Below are 5,638 nucleotides of genomic sequence, written 5' to 3'. Positions count from 1 at the left end.
TCATGTGAGGAGCAGATGTCTGGCTTCTCAGGACTCCGCTGTCTGTAATGATCCATCTATAATTGGAAATGGGGGATACACACCAAATCCGACGCTCCTCTCCCATCTCAACTTATATCTGTTGTCTCAAACAATAGGCTGGAGAAGTAAGCCTCAGCTGAGAGAAAAACATTATTACACACACAGGAGTTAGATGCAACCCACAGACATATATATTATAAAAATCATAAACACGTACTTATACCCAGACACCCACATTTAGTTATATAAGCACCCCTGGGTCACACAGAGCCTACAGACTCTAAACATGCATTTAAAGGAGAGAGAGTCGGTCAGTGTGATTAATATAAATACAGACATTTAAAAACCTCTATATTGAAAATGATGAATCATTGTAGCCACTGACTAAAGTCTTTACAGTTCATAAGGAGAAACCAGGATGCCAACAGTCCCCCATTTTCTATGCAGATTTTTAAAGGGGGAAGATTACTGAGATTTTTAAACACAAAAGCTCCTCTTCTTGTTTGTTCAGCAGGAGGGTTTTGAAAGCTGGATTTGGGGATTTTAAGGGTGATCTCTCTGTGTTGATGGCTACACAACTTTTTCTTTTTTTTCACTGTATTTTAGTCACTGTGGAACAAAAAACCCGGCTCACCACAGTGACCATTTCTCATATTTTCCGGCCATTCTGCCCAACAAATTTGAAACCTTAAATACTGTATGAAGCACCTCAGTTTGTACTGCTTATCATTTAAGGGTTGTTTGTCTGTATTTTCAGTGGATTCCATGTGCCATTCTTTTCTTGGCTGAAGTCTCCATTTTATGAAGGTTTTTTTCTTTTCTTTCTTTTTTCAGATGTAGGGAGCAACATACGTGCACAATCACACAATGTTAATTTCAAGCCTTCTTTGCAGAGGCATGGGACATTTTATATCTGCATCTGCTGTCTATAACTTTTAAGTGGTTTTAATCATGGAGAGTCAAGAAATGGTCACCTGAACCTCTGGAAGGTTTAAGCAGAATGTTTTTCAAGGAGATATTGAAAAATACTGTAGGGTGTGTGGGTTTTTTGTTTGTTTTGAGTGTATTTTTTCTTGGTAAGGTGATTTGTATAGCTCCCCCCCCCCCAAGAAAAGGAAAACATAAACATCAACAAGAACAAAGTTAACCAAACTTCGAAAATGGGCACCCTTTAAGGCACAGTGTTTCCGAATTTCATCACAAAGTGAATACTCACCTCACTGGCCCCTTTTCCCACCCACCCCCCTTTTTTTCTACTTCCTTCCAGGGTGCGGAAGGATTCCCACAGCCAGAAGGGAAGTCCAGTGAAGGCTCTCTGCCCCTGGGGCAGAAAATAAATGACAGGAGGGAATGAGGAGGGACCAGGGCAATTTGGGGTGGAAGTTATTAAACCTGATAAGAGTGAATCTGCAAAGGGCGATTGTCTGTAAATCTCAGGACTGCTGAGCGCTGCTGTGAGCTCGGAAGAGAGGGCTCCGGCCAACCACGGTGGATATCGATTCGATAAAAACCAGGGAGATGCTTCATATCGTGCAGAATGAAAAATTCTGCAGATTTTTAATTTAAGGTTTTCAAAGATAAGCCAAATGAAAGGAACTCGAAGAAGGTGCTTCAAAAGGAACTTCAGAAATAAACCCTTTCTTCATTTCCTGTTTAATTTTTATGTTTTGCCTTTCCCTCCCTCCCTCCCCCTCCTTCCTTTTTCCTCCATTCCGTTTTCCTTCCTCCCTCCCTCCCTCCCTGACTCCCTTCCTTTCTTCCTTTTTCCTTCCTTTCTCCTTTCCTCTATGTTAAACATTAACAGCTTAAAGTATACAAAATCTGCACAGATTTTCCACGAGGAGCTTGAGCGAAGATTTCCTTCTTTGCCCCCAGAGCTAGTCTGGACATGGGGAGGCATTCTTCCTAATTTTGTTGTGTGGTGGGATTTGAAATGGCTTTTACCCTCCCTTTCCAGAACTAAAATCAGTCCCAGATCAATATTTTGCAAGATAAATATTATAGACTTGGAAATTCAGATTCTCTAGACAGAAATTTGTTAATGGGAATAACTGTCTTTTCCTTTTCAAACCAATAACTCCTTTATCTTTTTTACCTAAAGATCATTCCAACCCAAATAAAAAGCACTTGGAAAAAATCTTAATTTTTTTCCTCTGAATGCTTTTAACACCTTTTTCATCTCTTTTTGGTATATCATTGCTTAGTCTATAATAAATAAACTCTAAAACTTGAAACTAAAAGAAAACCTCAGAGGGATATTTTATATTAAAAAACTACTTTAAAATATATATGTTTTAGTGTAACTATTTATATAGCCATATATACATAGATATAATTTCAAATTTTCATATGTAATTTTATTTTATGGTAAAATAGATATTTTTAAAATTAGAAACGTCTGGAAATATTTGGTTAACATTTATGTAAACTCTTCAGAAAAACTGAAATCTGGTTTATTAAGAATGAAGCATAAATTTAAAAATATACACACATATAAAGAGATACCCAAAAAAATACGTAAGTACAATTAAAGTCCGAGTCAATTTTTCAACGTGGGCCTTATTCAAAAAATCCTAGAAATTGCAAGGGAAATTTTTCTTAGGGAACCTTCCGTAAGTCATTGAACGGGCAACAGCGCCCTCTGTCGGGATTTTGTGTAAGCAAATCCTGCACGGCCGCTAGATTTTTTTTTTTTTTTTCTCCAGCGATATCTTCCGGTTCTTGAAAACCTTTTATTGCTTAAGAGAATTTTAAAAGCTCAATTTTTATCATATCTACTAATTTTTGAAATGGTTGTTTAAGCATCTATAAAGTTCAAGTGCCTCAAAAAATGTACAAATAAAATCTCATTCTCTACTAAGAAAAATTTCCTAAGTTGAGCCAGCTTCTCTCGCTCTTAACTTTCTGTTGCATTTCGCTTTAACCTTCCAATCAACGTGAGGTAAGGAAAGATTTCCGCAAGGACTCAATAAATGCAAAACAAAATAAAGGCAACGGCAAAAACCCCTCTGGTTTTGAAGAGAAGATAAACGAGCAAAATATGTATTTTCATCATCATTTCATTTTCCATTTCGTCTTGCCCTATGCCCATTTTTTTGTTTTGTTTTTGTTTTTTCAGGGGTGGCACACGCTTGCCTAAATAGAAGCGCACTGGAGACATCCCAAGTAGTTATATTCGTATTTTCCCCTCTCACTTATATTTATTTCACTTATATTTATATATATTATTTCACTTATAATAGCAGAGAGGCGAGTTAGTAATACCCCGCCCCACCCCCCCCCACCCCCCCCACACACACACACTTTTCTCAGCCTCGGATAGAGGGACTATTTTCCGATAAATGTAGGAGCCACTAATGGAGGTGAATGCACCTAGCATGGAGCCCTCTGCTGGCGGTTTTCCGAGTAAGTTTCTAAATTTTTTTTTTAATTTCACCGAAAAATATCATTATATTAAATCAAAGTCAGCTGTTGGCACTCTCTTGTCTCACTTCTTCTTTCTTCTAAAAATCTAATTAAGAATTGTCTAAAGTTCTCAGACTTCCTTCCTTCCTCCCCCTATTCCTCACCTTGGCACCTGTGATTTAAGGCTTCATAAGCTCTCTCCCTCTGCGGCTGCCTGATGGACTGCCTTTTCTTTTACACAATACACGGTCCGCCTGGGTTTCCCTTTTCCATCTTCCCAAGACACACAAATAATAAAATGGTAAACACCAAGACTTAGAATTATTGTGATAAGTCAGGACCCCGACCCCTCTCATTATGGGCGGTCGTGTAAGCTATTTAACAGCCAGGGTACTGAGCTATACGATGGGAATGTATGTGAGAATTCGTTACGACAACACAGTACGAAAGGAATCTATTCCATACTGTCACTTTGTAAAACAATTTAATTTCCCCTCATCAACTCAAGACACGAGCTGGGTGTCAAGAAAGTGAAGACTTCCATCAGCTAGGGACGTGCATAATTTCCTGTTTAGAAAGTGCCGGTGGGAGCCCCAGCCTAGATCTCCCGACTATGTACAGACTGAGCAGTTTGCCCACAGCGCTGTGATGCTGTCTTTCTTTCTTCTGTCCTTCCTCCCTCTCTCCCTCCCTTCCTTATTTCCTTCCTCCTTCCCTTCCCTCCTTGCTTCCTTCCTTCCGAAATGAAGAAGACAGTCTTTTTGGACAATTACTTTTTTCCAGAGTTATTTTTGTCCTGGATTCATAAACAGGCAAAGGAAGAGAGACCAGGGAGCACCGACCTGTGACATACCAAGATACTACCTCCACCTCTTACTCCTCAAGAAGCATGATCGTCCACCAAGTCGATTAATAAGACGTGACAGGAGCACGTTTCATTGTGGTAGTCTAACTCTAGTTTTCTACCATGTTTCTATCTGGAAGCTTTCTCATGATCATATTTTGGGGGAATCTTATGTATTTTTAACATCAATTTGGAAAAATTACTGTTGAATGTGTGAAACTACAATTCGAACCCCTGCCCTTAGATTTATAGGGCTTTGCTACCACATAAGTGTCCGCGATCTGGGTGAGAGAACAAAATAAGAGGGACTAATGTTTGCATAAGGGGGTTTTAAAAAAATTAAACGGGGGTAGAATGATCTCCAGAACGACTCTTCGTGATTTTACAGATTGAGGCAAACATTGAAAAGGAAATAGCATTTCTTACTTTAACCACAATATTTAATCAAGGGCACATTGTGAATTTTTAAAGTGGTGTTTAAATTGAAATCCCTTGTGAGAATGAAAAGCAGTGTGACTATGGAAACTTCTACTTGGTCTTGAACTTTGAGGAGGAGCAGTAATTTTATTGCATATTTTAGATGTTCTGAAGTCCTCAGGCTTTTCTGTTTACTTGTGGGCTGTGAAGTTGCCAAAGGGACAGGTTTCAAATTTCTATCTCCTGGAGATAAAGAGGTTAAGGAATGGAAGATGGGGGCAGGGGGCGGGGGGTGGGCTTGGAGTAAATGGTGCAAACAGCCAGAGAACAATTGTTTCCAATACCAATGGATACTTCACATACACAGTGTGAGAGGTGCTCATCTTCCTTGGCGTGACCAGTGCAGGAGGACAGGTATTTCCATCATTGTGGATATTTTCCATATTATTGATTTAAGAAGGGGCAATCTCAAAGGGTGAGAACACTAAACAATTTGGTTTCAAAATGCAACCAATAGACCAATACACATCGGAGAGGAAAAATTTGCAAATAAAGACATGGAAAGATGTAGAGCAGAAATCTAACCTTTAAAGCATGAATAAACACAAAACGATGCATAACATCACAGCTGAAATGTCTCTTAAGCACAAGGAACATTTAGGAGAAATTAGCATTACATTGGAACTACTTCCTGAAACTCACATTCATGCATTTTGAGAAAAATAGAGAATGATATGTATTCTATGACTCTCTTTATTTCTTTAACATAAGAAGATTCTTTCACTTACCAGCTATGTTATCTTGGGCAAGTCCTTTGACCTTTCCATGTCTCAGTCTTCTCATCTATAAAATGAGGCGAATTTACTGGATGATATCTAAGGTTTTTTTTTCTTAGAAACAGACTTAATGAGATTTAAAAGCAGCAAATAGTAATGAATAAAAAGTTTAAAA

Source organism: Hyperoodon ampullatus, assembly GCF_949752795.1.
Source record: "Hyperoodon ampullatus genome assembly, chromosome: 10".
Classification (NCBI taxonomy): domain Eukaryota; kingdom Metazoa; phylum Chordata; class Mammalia; order Artiodactyla; family Ziphiidae; genus Hyperoodon; species Hyperoodon ampullatus.
This window is presented reverse-complemented; position numbering follows the sequence as displayed.